The sequence below is a fragment of the Calidris pugnax genome, unplaced genomic scaffold, assembly GCF_001431845.1.
Source record: "Calidris pugnax isolate Ruff unplaced genomic scaffold, ASM143184v1 scaffold150, whole genome shotgun sequence".
Classification (NCBI taxonomy): domain Eukaryota; kingdom Metazoa; phylum Chordata; class Aves; order Charadriiformes; family Scolopacidae; genus Calidris; species Calidris pugnax.
Window position 1 is genome coordinate 337,058 of NW_015091300.1, and position 19,833 is coordinate 356,890.

Below are 19,833 nucleotides of genomic sequence, written 5' to 3' on the forward strand. Positions count from 1 at the left end.
CTGCCCAAAGAGGTGGTGAAGTCTCCTTCTCTGGAGACATTCCAACCCCACCTGGACATGTTCCTGTGCAACCTCCTCTGGGTGGCCCTGCTTTGGCAGGGGGTTGGCCTAGATGATCTCCAGAGGTCCCTTCCAACCCCATATCACTCTGGGATTCTGTGATTTTGTACATAGGGAGAAGGTGAAACTATCAGGCTGTTGGTCCCAAACTCCCTCATTGCAGCAAAGTCAGGGAGACCAAATCTGTCCCCGACTCTGTGGGTGACCTCAGGCATCTTTATTCTCTCCTCAATAAAGTAAATTATCCTTTCTAAAAACGCAGTGCCCCCAAAACACCATTTAGAAAAAGAAAAGCCAACTTTGAAGGCTGCTGAACGAAAGCAACACCACGGCCTATCCCATCATCCGGAAAGCCCAAGGGGTTAAAAGGCAGGGAAATGAATAGTTAATGACACCATAAATCTTACGCTGCCACATAAACATAAACACATTTTTTCTTGTCACCTCCGGAGGAATAAATGTTTTATCACACCTTAACTCTGCCACGTTGAATTATTTCCCCATTATTATTACTGTTTTAAGGCGAGTAGGTATTTCTTCCAAAGAGGCCCCATCAGGAACCAGTTGCCCAGTTATTTATTTCTGAAAGGACAGTGCATCTTCTGCCAAGTCCTTCTGCGGAGATTTAGGCACGTCCAATATCAGACTAAAGAGAATTTTATCTGACAGCAGCAACTGGAAGCTCTAAGAGAGACTCCCTGGCCATTTAGGAGGTGAGACAAGAGGGAATAACTGGGGTCCGTGGATTGGCACTTCTTGCCTGTGCCGGAGAAGAAGAGGAGATGACAACTCATGCGGAAGGAAAGAGCTTCTCTCTTGAGAAGAGAGCTCAAGAGCTCAAGAGAAGGAAAGAGGTTTCTCTCTTGTAATACACCCGAGAGGGCTCAGCAATAAAAAACACTTAGAGACAGGAGTTTGGGCTGTGAAACTGGGGAAAAACACATCTGTGGATTTCTTCGGATGAACTCAACAGAAGCGACCTATTTTTGGAGGCCTCCTGAGTAGGAGCACCTCTTTGCCACAGCTGCAGCTTGCCACCTACCCCTGGGAGAGGTTGGAAGGGACCTCTTGGAGATCATCTCGTCCAACCCCATCCCAAAGCATCCCAAAGCATCGTTACCCAGAGCAGGTTGGACAGGAACCCAACCAGGCAGGCTGGGAATTCAGAGAAGGAGACTCCACACCCTCTCTGGGCAGCCTCTGCCAGGGCTTTTCCACCCTCAAAGGGAAGAAGATCCTCCTCATGTTGAGATGGAATTTCCCCTGTTCCAGTTTGTGCCCGTTGCCCCCCGTCCTGTCACCGGCCACCACTGAGAAGAGCCTGGCCCCATCCTCTTGCCACCTGCCCTTCAGCTATTGGTCAGCATTGATGAGGTCCCCTCTCAGCCTTCTCTTCTCCAGGCTGAACAGCTCCAGATCTCTCAGGCTTCCCTCATAAGAGAGATGCTCCAGTCCCTTGATCATCTTTGTAGCCTCCTCTTCACTCTCGCGAACTGGGGAGCCCAGAACTGGTCCCAGTGCTCCAGCTGGGGCCTCCCCAGGGCAGAGCAGAGGGGGAGGATGACCTCCCTTGACCTGTTGGCCACAGTCTTTTGACTGTCCCTCAGTAGACCCTTGGCCTTCTTGGCCACAAGGGCACACAGCAGCCTCGTGGGCAACTTGTTGTCCACCAGGACTCCTAGGTCCCTCTCTGTAGAGCTGTTCTCCAGCAGGTCAGCCCCTAATCTGTCCATGGATGTCTACATCCCATCTTGGAGGAGGATCTAAGTTGAGAACTCACCTCTGTACATGCAGCTCCCCGAGGCTGCGCAGAGAAAATTTTAGCACCTTTTGTTAAAACACTTTGAAATCTGAGTGAAAACTATTATTCAAGTGCAAAATATAATTACAGAGAAGATCGGCGCGTAGAATGCCGCCGGGGAAAGGGGTGGGACGTTACTCTTAATAATGAGGCAGAAAAACACAGCGCAAATGGATTGTAAATAAAAAAGAGAGAAAGAAAGAAAGAGAGAAAAAAAGAAAGAAAGTCCCCACAAAAAAGAAAAGAAATAATTTGATTGAGAGATGATTTCGTATGAAGGGGTGGACCACCAGAGTCGCTCAGATGAATCATAGCATTGTCCAGGTTAGGAGGGACCTTTAAGATCATCGAGTCCAACAATCAACCTAAGTCTGATAAAAACCCATTACTAAACATGTCTCTAAGCACTATGTCAACCTGGCTTCTGAATACCTCCAGGGATGGTGACACCAGCACTGCCCTGGGCAGCCCATTCCAAGGCTTAATAACCCTTTCAGTGGAAACATTTTTCCCAAAATCCATCCTAAACCTCCCCTGGGACAACCTAAGGCCATTTCCTCTTGTCCCATCGCCTCCTCCTTGGGAGAAGAGACCGACCCCCCCTGGCTACACCCTCCTTTCAGGGAGTTGGAGAGAGTGAGAAGGTCTCCTCTCAGCCTCATTTTCTCCAGGCTGAACCCCCCCAGCTCCTCAGCCGCTCCTCACAAGGCTTGTTCTCCAGAACCTTCACCACCTCCATTGCCCACACTCTCCCAAGAATATAATATAGATGCCACCGACCTCTATATAGTGCATAAAGATGGTTAACTATTAAGTATCTTGAGAACTTGGCAACACAAAGAAGGTCAGTATAACCTTTTTATAAGGTAACCAAGCCAGATAACTCAAATTCTACAAACCACCCCCTCCAAGCTCCTTTTCAAGCACTGCCAGGGGTCACTTTGGTGATTCTTTCCATGCACTGGGTGCCAAACTGGAACCAGAGGATCAGAGCAGGCACCAAGAGGATTAATGGGGTGCAGAAGGAAGAGTGTGACCTGGGTCATCCTCCTCCTCTACTCTGCCCTGGGGAGGCCCCATCTGGAGAACTGGGTCCAGTTCTGGGCTCCCCAGATCCAGAAGGACAGGGAACTGCTGGAGAGGGGACAGCAGAGGGCTACAAAGATGAGGAGGGGCCTGGAGCATCTCTCTGCTGAGGAAAGGCTGAGGGACTTGGGGCTTTTGAGTGTGGAGAAGAGAAGACTGAGGGGGGATCTGACCAAGGCCTATAAATACTTGAAGGGTGGGTGTCAGGAGGATGGGGCCAGGCTTTTTTCAGTGGTGCCCAGGGACAGGACAAGAGGGAATGGGCACAAACTTGACCAGAAGAAGTTCCATCTCAACATGAGGAGGAACTTCTTCACTTGGAGGGTGGCCAAGCCCTGGAAGAGGCTGCCCAGAGAGGTGGTGGACGTTCCTGTGGGACCTGCTCTGGCAGGGGGTTGGAGGAGATGATCTCCAGAGGTCCCTTCCAACCCCATATCATTCTGTGATTAATGGTAACAACCTGAGCCTTGAAGGTCTGGATTGTAAAGTCCTGCAAGGTGATATTTTACTGGAAGGTTTGCACAACCATCATCATGTTGTGAACCGTCCCTACTGCACCGCCACAATTAATCCACTCCAAACCTTCCCCTGCCTATAATCAGGTCAATTCCACCTAGATTGAGATAGATAATTACTATTTAAGTGCTTTTTCTCCACCGCTCCCTACAGGTTTGGAACACGTAGACCCCTTCCAACCCCCCAGAATGGCCAGTAGGTTGTAGCCAAAATTCCCCGGGGCCTCTCCCGGCACGAGTTGCTTTTCCAACCCAAATCCTTCCTCCCTTTTTGGGATGCTTTACGCTTTCCTGAGGTTTCCAAGGACTACGTGGAGCCACACAAGGCTATCACTCCCCTGATGAAGTCCAACCCAGTTACCTTGTGGGAGATGAGGTTCCTTGACTACGCCGGCCTATCGATTCGTTTGTCCGAAAATGCCGCTTCATTTATTAGGGTTTGATTTAAGCAGATAGAGCGCAGCGGAAAGGTCACTCATTTTTTATCCATCCCTAATAAACAACACACACACCCCACACACCCCCCCCCCAATTCCATTACTACTCTTTCCAAATCAATGCTGCTTTACTTTTCCCTCCGGAGGCTCCGGAACGGAGCTCGGATCGATGGGGCTCGTTCTGCCTTTGGTGCATGAAACGTTGCTCAGAAGCTGTTGGGGGGGAAAAAGCTGCTCCTCCCTTTTCGGCGACGGCAGAGACGCCGCCTCCCATTTTGCTCACGCCAATAAATGCCATATTTCAATGCATTAATTAGTGATTCGATCCTCAAAACGGACTACGATGTTTCATAGGGTTGGCTTTTTTCCTCCAAAAGCCTGAGAAGTAGCAAAATCAACCCCTTCCCCATCCCAAAAAGGACACTGCCAGGAAGCATTTTTCCAAAACGTGTTCAATAACGAAACACTCTTCGTCCCCAGGAACCAAAATTCCCAGTCTGAGCCAAAGCAGAAGTTGGAAAATGGATCACGAGTCCAAAGCAACACATGGGGAGGAAATTTGCAGCCTTTCTGCTGTGATTATCATCTTTTTTTTTCATATTTAACCCCAACCCAAGGCTGGGCTCTCGGCAAGAAAAGCAGATTGAGGATATAAGGGCTGCCCTTGGCTCCTGCAGGTGAGGAGGAAGAAGAGAGATTATCTGCATCACTGGTCTGTGCCATTTACTTGGATTACAGTCTGCTTTGATACACTATCTTCAACATCTCTGTCATTTCAAAGCCAGTAAAAAACCTCTCTGGGTTGTTTTTTAAGTCCCTAAGTGGTATTTAAGAACTTTATTTTTACCCCATCGCTGCGTTACACGTGAGATAAAGCATCATTTACTCCACGGGCAGAAGGGATGTGTTTTTTAACCAGGGCACACCTCGGGTTGGGGATGTTGTTTCTCTGCTTTCTCACCAAAAGAGCATTAGCAGCTCTCCATCCCTTCCCAAATTTCACCTCGGAGCCGGGGATACAGCCCCAGGCAAAGCCCACCCGGGTAGACCTGTTACCTCCCGCCTGCTGGTACCACCGCCGGAGGGGGAAAGGGATGTACAAATCCCTCCCCTCCCTTACTCAGCCATTTGCCACCGCCGGAGGGAAAGGGATGTGCAAATCCCTCCCCTCCCTTACTCAGCCATTTATTAATTAACTTCTCGTTATAAAACAACAAAAAAAAGGCTAATCTATGCTGAGTCAGAGGGTTCTTCAACCACCAGCCAAGAACTCTTGGAAAGTCTCTTCTGATTGCAAAATGCAGTAACTGTCACATCTCAAACTCCCATCCCAGTTCACCTCTTGCAACCCATTAAGTGCCAAAATCCAGGTTGCCTTCCCACTGCTTCCAGTATCCTCCCAGTGCCTTTCAGCTCTGCATCGGCTTTTACTGGCCCAGTTCATCCCAAACACCGTGGGTGATACCCAGAAAAAGGCTGCTTCATTTAATATATATATATATATTCCACCGTCACCCAGAGAAAGGTTGCTTCATTTAATATATATATATATATATTCCACTGGTCCTATACGAGTTCCACCAAAGTTTGGGAGATTTGGACTTAATTATACATATAAATCAATGGATTTGGGGAATACAGCCCAGGTATGAAAAATATTAACTTCATGTCTATGTGTCTTCTAGGGATAATTTCTGGAAAAGTAGGAATTTGCTACAAAAGGAGGTAAAACTGGGCTTCTTTGGGAGAGGAGGCACTGGTAGAAATCTCTTGATGGGAGAAAGTCAAGTTTCTGGGGAGGGGAGAGGGAAAAGGGAGAGAAACACCGGAGATTTGGTGATGCTCTTTGGGTGGAAGAGACCAGGAGGGTGTTCTCAAGGGTAGAAAGCCTGGGGAAGATGTTCACCAGCCATTGTCCACGGTTGGACAAGATGATCTTTAAGGTCCCTTCCAACCTAGAAGATTCTGTGATTCTGTGATTGTAGGACCGTGTGGGATGAGCCGGAGCGCAAGGATGGGGTAGGATGGGTCGGGATGGTCACGGCACTGGGGCTGGTTGGTTGGGAAGGTGGTGAGCAGAGAGCTTCTAAAAGGAGGCAATGCTAATGAATGCAGAGAGAAAAGCCAGGAGGTATCAGAAGCGGAAAAGGTCACTCGTACGAAATGTGGTGATTCGCCTCGCTTCATGGAGCAGCTCTGACAAGGAGCTGAGTCACACTCCATTCCCCTCCAACGCCCTGGGCAGGGACACCTCCCACCAGACCACGTTGCTCCAAGCCCCCTCCAACCTGGCCTTGAACCCCTCCAGGGATGGGGCAGCCACAGCTTCTCGGGGCAACCTGGGCCAGGCTCTCACCACCCTCACACCAAAGTTCTTCCCCACATCTCATCTCCATCTCCCCTCTTTCAGGGTCAAACCCTTCCCCCTCGTCCTATGGCTCCCCTCCCTGATCCAGAGTCCCTCCCCAGCTTTCCTGGAGCCCCTTGAGGGACTGGAAGGGGCTCTAAGGTCTCCCCTGAGCCCTCTCTTCTCATCCTCTACCATCCCAGTAGCAGCACACTTGATCCTGACAAAAAATACCAATCTCTCATCCTCTACCATCCCAGTGGTAGCACACTTGATCCTGACAAAAAATACCAATTAGGGATCCATAAAGTTGTGAATTACAGAATCACATAATTGTAGGGGTTGGAAGGGACCTCTGGAGATCATGTAGTCCAACCCCCTCCCAAAGCAGGGCCACCCAGAGCAGGTCCCATAGGAACATCTCCAGGTGGGGTTGGAATGTCTCCAGAGAAGGAGACTCCACCACCTCTCTGGGCAGCCTCTTCCAGGGCTCTGCCACCCTCACAGGAAAGAAGTTCCTCCTCATGTTGAGATGTGATGAGCTCGTTTAAATTTGCTTTTTTGAGGTGCTTGGCCACGTGAGGTGCTATTTTAGCAGCGCTGTGCCATCAAAGTTGGGAAAGGAAGAGAAAATTCCAACCATCTGGATACCACCCAAAAGTTCACTTCAAACATATTCTACTGCATCACATAAAATCACATCTTCCTTAATACAGCACCCTTTCTTTTCCTTTTCTTTAATATCAAGTTCCATCCTTTGTATCAGCTTCTCCTCTCCTCATTTCCTTCCCCCTCCAGGTTGGCTTCTCCTTCTCCTATTGTCATGGATCATTTTCTTCTGTGTCCCTGTTTCGTCCCGATTTAACACGCGTTTTTAAGTGGAGAACCTGGTCTGGTGGGACATGTCCCTTCCCATGGCAGGGGGTTGGAACTCGATGATCTTTAAGGTCCCTTCCAACCCCAACCATCCTGTAATTTTATGAGAATCCCTATTTCAAATTTATTCATTAACCTACCAACCAGAGCCGTGGGCGTCCCGACATCAGAAGGAAATGACAGTTGACCCATCATGGGTCAACCCAAACCAGCATGAGCCTGGCCCTGCTTTGGGTTGGAGAAATATCTATTTTTTGGCCATTCTTCACACAAAGGACATCATTCCAGCCCGGTTCAGGCAGCGCGGCCCCTGGGATGCAGCTTCTATTTATTATCATAGAATCATGGAATTGTCCAGGTTGGAATGGACCTTTGGGATCATCGAGTCCAACCATCAACCCAACGCTGACAAAACCATCACTGACCCACCTCCCTCAACACCACGTCTGTGGTGGGACAGGCTGATGGGCTCCATGGCACCATCATGCAAGCGGACGGATTTACAAAGAACCCACCGTGTCCTGTCCTATTTTTGGGGGAAAGTCAGGAGAAGAAAAGGAGCTGGTGGATGTCCATCTCACTGACCCACGTCCCTCAACACCACCTCTGTGGTGGGACAGGCTGATTTTCCACGGGCTCCATGGCACCGTCACGCAAGTGGACGGATTTACAAAGAACCCACTATGTCCTGTCCTATTTTTTGGGGAAAGTCTGGAGAAGAAAAGGAGCTGGTGGATGTCCATCACCCTTCAAAATCCATCCCCCGAGCAGAGCGCTCTTTATAACCTGATCCCAAGTAATAACAGCAGAAAGCACCGAGTATGTGAGCAGGTTTTGAATGTGTCTTTTCCCTTTTTTCCCCTTGTTTAGTGTTTATTGCCTTTGGAATTCAGCTATCCCCCCCCCCAAAAAAAATATGCATTCATCTTAGGCAGAAAAGAGAAATATATTCTCCTCGTAACATTTTGTTCTCAGAAGAAAATGAGCTCTATCTTGATTGTCAGGTAGCAACGAAGCTCAGAAGCTTAAAAATACAGATTTAGCCAAAAATGAGGAGGTTTTGCAGTTACCAGCAGCATCAGCCTCTGTCAGAGGGAATTGGATTTCAAAACAAAGTAATATTCACATTTGGTTTACAAAATCTGAACGTAACAAGACGCAGCAAACGAAAGCTCAAACCTTGCCCATACCTCACCCTGCCACTGCTCAGAGCTTCATCTGGAGCTTCCCATCTCCACCCAAGAAGGTTGGCTTTCAGCCACCATCTCTCAAGGTGCCTCCAGAAGCTACGTGGGGACTTGGAGGCTCTTAATGTCCCTCTAGATAGTCCAGCCGTACTGGAATAACGTTCCTAACTCAACCTTTGAGGTTTGGGCTCGGGAGCAATCACTCCATATCCCGTTAATCCGAGGGGAATGTATGGAAAGAGTTAGGTTGGGAAAGACCTGAGGAGGTCCTTTGGCCCAGCCCCTGTTCGGGACATGGATAAGGCCCAGCAGAAGACGTGGTCGGCTACAAAGCCACCCAGGCAAGCATAGTCCAAGGAGTCTTCTGCATCTTCTGGTTGGAAGGACAATGGTGAAAATGAAAACAGTGTGAAGAAGATGGATGAAGCAAGATGGTCCAAAGCCTTGAGAAACCACCTCAGCAACAGCATGTGCCCTTCTGAAAGTGCCCGTGCCCTCATGTCCACGTTGTCGCGCTCTCATTGTCACATCTAAGCCCCATGAATCCTTCTGATGCCTTTTTTAACAGACCCTAAGTTGCAAAAACAAGTTGTCTACCTAAAAAAAAACCAACAGGGATGTTTCCCAAGCCTATTATGGGCAAATCTGGCTTTTGGAGTCAATAATATCTCAGGTTTTTTTTTCCACAGACAAAGGTATTTCAGGTTCAACCTGAGTTTGTAGCATTATGATTACTTAAACGTCTGTTCTTTAAATATTAATGCTATCTGGGCAAATTAATCCTACCTTTTATTATATTCCGAGGAGGCATTTTACATAGTCATTGTGTTTTTCAGTCAAATTTCAATAAGAAAAAAAAAAAAAAATAGAAGCAGAGGAACAGAAGATGGAAACGCTCCATATAATCTGCATTTGGATGTATTTTCATTGTGAATTTAAACTCATTTTCCTCCGGGTCTTAAGGCACTTCGTGTTGATATCATAAAGCAGCCGAGTAAAAACGCTTGAGAAATGTCAATTTGGGGGCTTAATATGATCCAGACACATCTCCCTTAGTTGGCAAATATCTTTCTGACCTTCATTATTGCCCATAAATAATTTTTTTTTTTTTAATCGTAGTGATTTAATCTCTGCAGACTCGTTAATGAATGGAGGGAGGGAGCCACCAGGGACCACAGAGAGAGAAGGACGTAACGGAGCCACCAGGTAGGTTTATTTGCAGCACAGGGTTGTTCCTCTATGTTTTAAGGATTTATGGTGTCATCAGCAAGTCACCCTGACCAACACGGGTCCCCACATGGAATGGGGACCCACCTCACTCCATGGGTCTTCTACACGGGCTTTGAGTCCAGCAGATTTAGGAGGAAACCAAGTGGTTCCTCCAATCTGGCAATCTCTTCTCAACTTTTTAGCCTTTCTCCCCAAGCACTACCCAAATTTCCACAACCACCTCTGGATCAGAGGTGCTGAGCCACCAGGCTGGTACCCAGGAGCCACCAGACTGGTACCCAGGAGGTAGGTTGGTGGCACCGCACCCCAGAGGTATGCAGGTCCATGCCCTGTGTCCCACCACCACCACCACTGGGACCTGACACCTTTACCAACAGCTTCGACCACCCTGTGATCTCTTCAGCGAGGGATGAGATGACATCTATCACCACGGATGTCCATCCCTCATGACAGCCATGAGCCCCAAACGTCACCAAGCTCTTCCCGTGGAGAAGATCTCCACAGCACCTTCCCCATCCCACATCTCAGCTGCTTCAGCCCTGTAGGAGCTTTGAAGTGAAAAGAAAGCCCAGCTTACGGACTCCAGAAACCAAAATACTCTTTAAAAATAATTAGGAAGCCTTTTCAAATTAGCACCTTGATTCCAGGTGCCCGGCAAAGGTTCCGACGGCAAACTGCACTTTGTGATTTATTTAATTGATCTCAGCCTGGTCCCTAATGGGAGGTTTCTCATCAATTCTCTTCATTTAGGGCTGAGAACAAAAAGCTTATTCAGTTCTTGGGGGGGAAAAGGGGGTTTGAAACAAGCTTTTAATTTCTTCCGTGTCCCGGAGAGAGTTTCAGCAAGAGAGAGAACTTTGTAGGAACATGGACGCGTAGACCTGTTGGGTGGAGGAATCAAACCAGGTCTCGTTTACTTCACAGAATCACAGAATCTTCTAGGTTGGAAGGGACCTTAAAGATCATCTTGTCCAACCGTCAACCTCACTTTGACAAAAATAGACACCCACACAACAAACAAGGAGCATCATCACTAAACCATACCTCCCAGCACTACATCAACCCGTCTTTTGAACACCTCCAGGGATGGGGCCTCAACCACCTCCCTGGGCAGCCCATTCCAAGGGCTGAGAACCCTTTCAGTGAAAAAATGTTTCCTAATATCCAGCCTGAACCTCCCCTGGTGTAACTTGAGGCCATTTCCTCTTGTCCTGTCGCCTGTGACTTGAGAAAAGAGACCGACCCCCATCTCTCTACACCCTCCTTTCAGGGAGTTGGAGAGAGCAAGAAGGTCTCCCCTCAGCCTCCTCTTCTCCAGGCTGAATAACCCCAGCTCCCTCAGCCTCTCCTCATAAGACTTATTCTCCAGACCCCTCACCAGCTTTGTCGCCCTTCTCTGGACCCGCTCCAGCACCTCAACGTCTTTTTTATGGTAGGGGGCCCAAAACTGGACACAGTACTCAAGGTGAGGCCTCACCAGTGCCGAGTACAGGGGGACAATCACATCTCGGGGCCTACTCGCCACGCTGTTCCTGATACAGGCCAGGATGCTGGTGGCCTTCTTGGCCACCTGGGCACACTGCTGGCTCCTGTTCAGCCGACAGTCGACCAACACCCCCAGGTCCTTTTCTGCCAGGCAGCTCCAGCCACTCTGCCCCCAGCCTGGAGCCTCCATGGGGTTGTTGTGACCGAAGTGCAGGCCCCGGCACTTGGCCTTGTTGAACCTCATCCCGTTGGTCTCGGCCCATCCATCCAGAGGGATCCAGATCCCTCTGCAAGGCCTCTCTACCCTCCAGCAGATCAACACTGCTACCCAGCTTGGTGTCGTCTGCGAACTGACTGAGGGTGCACTCGATCCCCTCATCCAGATCATTGATAAAGATGTTAAAGAGAATTGGCCCCAGTACTGAGCCCTGTGGGACACCACTCGTGACTGGACGCCAGCTGGATTTAACTCCATTCCTCCCAAGAAGTTGGCCCAAGCAAAGAAAGCAAAATAAATAGCCCAAAAAGCCTCCGTAGGAACCCGTGGGCAGACGATAGACGAACGTGAGGGAGTGGAACTCATTCATCATGCTCTTTAGTTAGTGGCGACCACGTACATTCCCATTTATCCCCTGTTTAATTATGCACAGCGGCTCCTTTCCCATATCTAGACACACCAAACGTGGCCATTCATCATTTCTATAGTTTATGTCTTATTCCATTTCGCTTCTCTCTTGTCTTGACTCCAGTTTGAACGGGAGCTTTTGTTCACGCATCCAACCTCCTCTCTTCTTCCCCCCCCTTAAAAACCCCTGTATCTTCCTCTCCACCATCCCCTAATCCCTATACGTCCGTCCCACATCTGGCTGTCCCCACATCTGCTGAAATCAGGGGGGAATTTCAGAGCAACAGGAGGGGAATTGGGAATTTCCAAAGGAAAAGAGGCGAGGGAGGGAGATATCCCAAGGATTTTACTCTTGGGGAAGAGTCCTCCCATCATCTGAGGGGTCAGGGAAGGTTGGACTAGATGATCTCCAGATCTTCCAACCCCCTATTCTTCGATTCTGTGATCTGCCACGGTCTCCCTTCCCCAGCAAGAAAAGGGGGAAGCCAACAGCACATCCCAGTGCTCCCAGTATCCTTCCACCAGCGAGGCAGGTCACCTCTCCTCCCGAGGGATGCACCTACCTATTCCCCCAGTATTTTCTTTCCATTGTGCTCCCTTCTCACTCCTCCTCCCCCTCCATCTCCTTTTCCCTCTCTCTCTCTCCATCCCTCACCTCCCCCCTGTTTTCTTCTGGGTCTCTTCTCCTCCCGGTCTCTCACTCCCATTAATGTCAATCGGAGTTACGCAGGCGTGCGAAGGGGAGAATGGACCTCTTGGAGCGGAGCTAATTAAGCTCCTCTTTAAGAAGTCAGAGCCTGTAATCTCCAAGCCATCAGTAGTAGCCTGCTGTCAATCAAGGTGCATCCATCCCTACCTGCTCGCTTGGGGGGTTGCCAATAATTCACTGCCGGGGCTGCAATGGGGACAGGATGGTGGCACTCCCAAGGCATTCGTTGCTCAATTTATTTCTCCTCCATTCCCAGTTTGCAACCCACCCTCCACCAGTAACAACCTGTCATTGTTTCTACCAGCCACGCTGGGCTGGGACACCAACAGGACCCTTCCTGTTGCCACCACCCATGGTATCTGAACCTTATGATGTTCTCCATCGGTCATAGGCAAGCGGGCTCGGCACAACCTGAGAGTCCTGGTCACTTCTGGTCACTTCTAAACACCTAGTAGAGTATCAGAGATGTTCAACGGCCCCTCTCCCAGTTGCACACAAGTTCGTCGCCCAAGAGACGGCACTGATTTCTCAGCATCTTCCTCCAATCCCAGTTTACACAAGAGCCCGGTCTCCCAGTAAGCCCATAATCTCCAAACTGCAGGAAATAATGAATTTGCCATTTCTTTCCATCTAAAGTATTAGATGCCACAATTTGAAGCCAGGGAAATCCCTGTGAAATTCCTGGATTCACCTTCTTCGAAAGGTGATCTACCAACACCATGTGATCTACACCATCTCTGTCCCAAAATCCCTCTCAGTTACACCATAAACCCAAAGCACCATCAGAGGCATGAACCATCCTGCACCAAGGCACATGGTCTGGCCATCACCAGCACCACAGAATGGTTTGGGTTGGAAGGGACCATGAAGACCATCCAGTTCCAACCCCCTGCCCTGGGCAGGGACACCTCCCACCAGACCAGGTTGCTCCAAGCCCCATCCAACCTGGCCTTGAACCCCTCCAGGGATGGGGCAGCCACAGCTTCTCTGGGCAACCTGGGCCAGGATCTCACCACCCTCAGAATGAAGAGGTCTTCCACCCTAGAAAACCTTCTGACCAGGAACCACAGGGAAAATGCAGCAGCCCATAGACCACAGGAGACTAGAACGAGCAACCACAAAGGCTTTTTGTAGCCTCCTATTCAGTGAAACCTAAGGGAAAAAAAAAATAAACGGTCTGCAAAGGCAAAAATTCAGCTGTAAAATCATTTAGTAACAAGCTGACAAGGAGAGCACATCGAATACCAAATAAGGGGAAGGAATTATTTTAGATCAAATATCCCTTTGGTGATTACCCCAAAGTCAACCAGAAGGAAACGCGCCGCGGTTTGCAATGAGCTGTAAATATTCTGGTTTCATTCGCGTTTTTTACGGATAAGAAAAAAAAAAAAAAACAACAAAAAAATAAAAAACTTCAGTGTTTAAACCTCAGCTGTGAACAAAAAAAAGGCATAAATATTATTTCAGATACACACTCCATTTCATACAACCTAAGGAAAGGTCGAAGGTCTAAGTGAAGTCCCCGCGGCTTAGAATAGAAAGAAGATGAGACTTGGAAACACGTGACAACCTCTTCTACCAAAAAAGCCCTCTTCTTGCTGTGAAAACACCCGTGCCCTCTACCCTAAGGCTTTTACTCCCCTTCATTCTTCTCCTCGCAGCGCTGCCTGGTTTAGTATATATATTTGATATTTAGAATGGAAAAGAACCTAATGGTCTAAATTCATCTCTAGCGAAACGGGGAGAAAAATCCACCCGGTTCAATTAATTGCTTCGTTTTCGTTGCCTCCAGATTTGTCACCTTGATTAAACTGCGTGTTCAGTAAGCAGGTGGCGTGTGGCAACACCGATAGCAGGTAATATGAGTTATTTCCCTCAGTATCAAACAAAAAAATTCAAAAAACCACCAGAAAAATCCAACTCAGACTCGCATCGCCCCAGTATCGGTTGATTTTAAGTCATATGAACTCTCAGTGACAGCCTGGACTGGTCCAGAGTCCCCAAAACAGGTCCCAGCTCCTCTAAGAAGAAACACCAGCGAGGTGGTGGCACCAGGGACCTGGTGCCTGCAGAAGTGGGAGGGGGAAGGAAGGATCCCTCGGGCTCCTGAACCAACTTGGACAATTCAATTCAAGGATTACACTATCACGGGCCAGAAGCTCCTCTTCCCTTCCAGAAATCTCAACCTTTGGGCAAAAAGACTTGATGTTTCAGTTGAAACTTGATGTTTCAACTCATGGGTGAGTTGGGCACAAACTTGAATAAAAGAAGTTCCACTTAAACATAGAATCATAGAATGGTTTGGGTTGGAAGGGACCTCAAAGATCATCAAGTTCCAACCCCCCTGCCCTGGGCAGGGACACCTCCCACTAGAGCAGGTTGCTCAAGACCCCTTCCAGCCTGGCCTTGAACACTTCCAGGGATGGGGCAGCCACAACTTCCCTGGGCAACCTGGGCCAGTGTCTCACCACCCTCAGAGTAACAAATTTCTTCTGAGGAGAAAAACTTCTTTTCTCCTCTTCTGAGGAGGAAGTTCTTCACTGTGAGGGTGGCAGAGCCCTGGAAGAGGCTGGTGGAGGTGGTGGAGTCTCCTTCTCTGGAGACATTCCAAACCCCACCTGGACATGGTCCTGTGGGACCTGCTCTGGGTGGACCTGCTTTGGACTAGATGTTCTCCAGAGGTTCCTTCCAACCTCATAGCATTCTGTGGATGGCCCGGGGATGATGTTCCCGCATCGTGAGGGACCAGAAGCAGGATGTGGTCCCTCATCCCCATCTATGGATGCTCTCAGTGCTCCCAGGCAGCATCTCTTGGGGTCTGGTACGGGGGGGGCACTGGGTTCACTGGGGCTGCAGAAAACCACCCCCTCCCCATCAAAGAGCTTTTCAGAGCAGGGAGAGGGAAGCGGAGCCCGGAGGAAGGAGGATGCTCGTCCACTTCATTAATCAATGTCACTTAACACCTCCAGGATTTAATATAGACATCGCTACACGGAGCTGCACAAAATAGCTTTTACCTAATATTAATATCTGCCATTAGGATCCGTTGCAGAATATCCTTGATTGAATTTGCATCTCTCTCTCTATACCAGCTCAATCCTTCCTCTTTCTGCTCATCAGCGGGAGCCAGACCCCCCCAAAATCCCAATAATAATTTAAAATTCATAAAACCGAACGCTCTTACGGGCTTGGGTTTGGTTGGGTTTTTTCCTGCTGAGTTTAAAGCTATTTTGTCCCAAAAAATACATTTATTCACATAAATCCCACTTTGCTACCTCCGTCCCCCCTGAGAGTAACCCCCAGTCTCTAAAAATCTATAGATAACAAAAAGCACGTAATTACACGTGAATATTTGGGCTTATCTACACCTATTTATCTAAACCAATAGATCTTTGAATGAAAGAAAAAGATCTTTTTAGAACTTTATAAACAAGCTGCTTCAGTTTTTTTAGGTAAGGGGATGGTTTTTGGTGTAGGAACCATCCAGGTTTCGCCACCTTCCTGGTGGAAGGTGGAAGATGCTCCAAGGGCAATGGATGCAAGGAAGAGGGATTGCCCCAAAAACACTTTTGGACCTGATGGGCCATCTGTGGTTCTCTGGATACCAAGAGAGGGACCCAAGAGAACCAAAAGCTTCCGTTAATTAACAAAATTAGCACACCTCGGCCGTGCAGTAAATAGATTTTCCCACCCGGAGACCAGACACCGGAAGGAGAAACCTTCAGCCATAATAAGCTGATGTATTATACAATTATTAGGAATAAAATTGGATCCAAAGCTTATTCATAAATCCTCTGGAAAGTACTTATGATAATTTTAAGGACCTCATCCTGCCGTTCTTGTCTGGAAATCTTGGAGTCTCCTTCTCTGGAGACATTCCAACCCTGCCTGGACACGTTCCTGTGGGACCTGCTGTGGGTGGCCCTGCTTTGGCAGGGGGTTGGAGGAGATGATCTCCAGAGGCTCCTTCCAACCCCGTATCATTCTGGGATTGTGTGAAATGTGTCTCCTTGAAGCCACGTGAGCTCTGAGTGACTGAGTTGTACAGATCTGGGTCTCCACCGCCTGCAAACTAACGATTCCTGTCGGAATCTATTGATTTCCAGTCTCCGCACCCGCCTGTCCATCACCGCAATCAAGGTCCTGCTTAGGGAAGAGCAATTTATTGCTAAACCCTCAGACCTTCCCTGTGAGATGTAATCACCTACGAAGGGCCACCAACCATCAGGACGTTCACAGGGTCTATTTAAGGTATAGACATTCCCTAATTCTTACCCAACCGTATGGCAGTAATTAAGAGAGTAATTCACATCCTCTGCCTTGGCCATTATATCCTGTTGGCTTCCATTAAACGGCTTGTGAGATGTTTCACCACCACCTCATGGTTCTCCCAGCACTGGGAGAACCTCTCCAGCACCAGTGGAGGTGCCAGGTCACCAGCCCTGACCTTCTCACAGATCGTTAGCAAGTCCTGGTGAGGTCCCTCTTCCTTCACCAACAGTTTAGGAGGGAGAAGAGAGGGTCTGCTGGGGAAATCCAGTCCCTCTGAGTCCTGGAGGGGTCCCTCTTCCTTCATCAACAGTTTAGGAGGGAGAAGAGGGTCTGCTGGGGAAATCCAGTCCCTCTAATTTGGTTTCTGCCACGCGTCTGAATGTTGGTGCCTACTGAAGCGGTCAACAGCTTGAAGCCTTTCAAGACCCCCCGGGGCCAGTCTGCCTGCCTAGATCCTGGCACTAACTTGACAGGATTTTCCTCTGGAGATCTTTAAAGTAACCTCATTTTCTCCAGTCACTAAAGAGCTTAGGAACTTAGGCATTTGCTTTAGAAGAACCTGGACTACGGCGTCCAGCTCTGGAGCCCTGAGCATAGGAAGAACATGGACCTGTCGGAGCAAATCCAGAGGAGGGTATGGAGAATTTCTGAGGGCCAAAGCCCCTCTGCTGTGAGGACAGGATGAAAGAGTTGGGGGGGTTCAGCCTGGAGAAGAGAACGCTCCTGGGGAGACCGCAGAGCCCCTTCCATTCCCCAGGAAAGCTGGGGAGAGACTCTGGATCAGGGAGGGGAGCCATAGGAGAACGGGGAAGGGTTGGACAATGAAAGAGGGGAGATGGAGATGAGATGTGGGGAAGAACTTGTTTGGTGTGAGGGGGGTGAGAGCCTGGCCCAGGTTGCCCAGAGAAGCTGTGGCTGCCCCATCCCTGGAGGGGTTCGAGGCCAGGCTGGATGGGTCTTCGAGCAACCTGGTCTGGTGGGATGTGTCCCTGCCCAGGGCAGGGGATTGGAATGAGATGATCTTTAAGGTCCCTTCCAACCCAAACCGTTCTGTGATTCTCTGGACACTTAGCATTTAGGGGTAGGTCAAATGAGGTAGACACCAGAAGCAGGTAGACACCACAAACTAGGCTTGGTGACTCTGGACCATCATAAGCTACATAAAAACCCAGCAGCCACTGAAAGAAATGACACTCATGGGGAAACTGAGGCCATTCCCAGAAATGCACAGAGGTGTCCTCATCCCTCCACATCCCCGGGGGTGAAGACCACGCTACTTCCAAACTGGAGCTGAGCACTGGGCTGGGGGAACACCCAGCACCTGGGTCCTTAAATAGTTCGGTGTCTCGTCCATGTCATCTGGCTGAGGCACAACTTTGCAAGAGAGGACAGCAAATACTCGTTGAGAAAAGTAAGGCGGGGATAATTATATACACTTGATTTCCTAAAAGACCTTCTAAAGGACCTCTAAAAGAAGCCTTCAATAACCAAGCTGAAAAAAAAGCCAAAGCATTCCAGTAAACCGAAAGAGAACGTTCAAAAGGCTCCTTCATCTTCTCAAGAACATCAACATTTCTCAAAGACAAACCCCACAGATGCAACCTTCCCTTCCCCAAACCGGCCTCAGACCCACAGAAAATGAACAGTTGGATCAAGAGATCTCCACAAACCAGGGATTGGTACCTGTCCAGCTCAGGTATGAGAAGCTCCTTCCAAAACTTGATCTTCTCCCATCCTTGGAAGAAAACCCAATCCAATTTTTTTGCACCTGCCCTTTAGATATTGTTCAGCATTGATGACGTTCCCTCTCAGTCTGCTCTTCTCCAGACTCAAAAGACGGAATTTATTGACACCTGCCCTTTAGATATCGTTCAGCATTGATGAGGTTCCCCCTCAGTCTTCTCTTCTCCAGACCCAAAAGACCCAAGTCCCTCAGCCTTTCCTCAGCAGAGAGATGCTCCAGACCCCTCAGCATCTTCATAGCCCTCTGCTGTCCCCTCTCCAGCAGTTCCCTGTCCTTCTGGAACTGGGGAGCCCAGAACTGGACCCAGTGCTCCAGATGGGGCCTCCCCAGAGCAGAGCAGAGGGGCAGGATGACCTCCCTCCACCTGTTGTCCACACTCTTAATCCCCAGGATGCCATTGGCCCTCTTGGCCACAAGGGCCCATTGCTGGCTCATGGGCATCCTACTGTCCACCAGGACTCCCAGGTTTTTTCCACAGAGCTGCTCTCCAGCGGGTCAACCCCCAACCTGTCCTGGTCCATGGGTTTATTCCTCCCCAGGTGCAGCACCCTACACTTGTCCTCCTTGAACTTCATTAGGTTCCTCTCCAGCCTGTCCAATTCTCACTGAACGGTGGCACAACCTTCTGGTGTGTCTCCTGCTCCTCCCACTTTTGTGTCATCGCCAAACTCACTGAGGGGACCCCAATTTTCATGTGCAAAATCTACTGCTCCTCTAGAAACCCGTTCCCCGTATGGACAAACAGGACGTAGATGTCCATCAGTCCCGGCTTTTAATTGACTTAAGCAGCACAAGGGACTGATTGTCAACTCACACCCCCCCATCCCTACTCTCCTACGGGACCTGCTCGTTCCTGGAAGTCCCATTCCAAACTTTTTCCTCTTTAGTTTGTTATTAGGCATCAGATATGTGTATGAGCATCCATCAAACATGGATGTCACAGCAAGAGCCCCCAGCTCATCTATCACGGCCGCCCAGGACGCACAACGCCTGAAGATTCAAAACAAATCTCTTCAAAAACATCCTGTTTTGGCTTCTCGTGGAGGGCGATTAATTTTTAGAACAGAATTTGCATAAAATCTTTTCAATCTGCGTGCAATTACCAGACATTGAGACGCGAGACAAACAGCTTTGAGCACTTGTTTTCAACCGGAAAAACCTCCAACTAATCGAAACTTTAAGTTTCAAGCAAAAAAAGTTGAACTATGACTTTCAAGGAGCCAAGTTCGTTAAGAATCCAACTTAATTCTACAGAAAAGAGATACAGAGCTCTATGGAGTGCACACACCCACGTGTGGGGTAGGGGAGAGAAAAGCTCCATCACTGAGATCTATTAGAGATGTGCAAATAATTAATTTTTGGGTTTTTTGGTTCTTTCACGTTAAAAATTCCGGCGTTTCATTTGGACATCCAACCCTCTCCTCCCGTTTCTGTCTTTCTTCTTTATGCAATTCTTTCC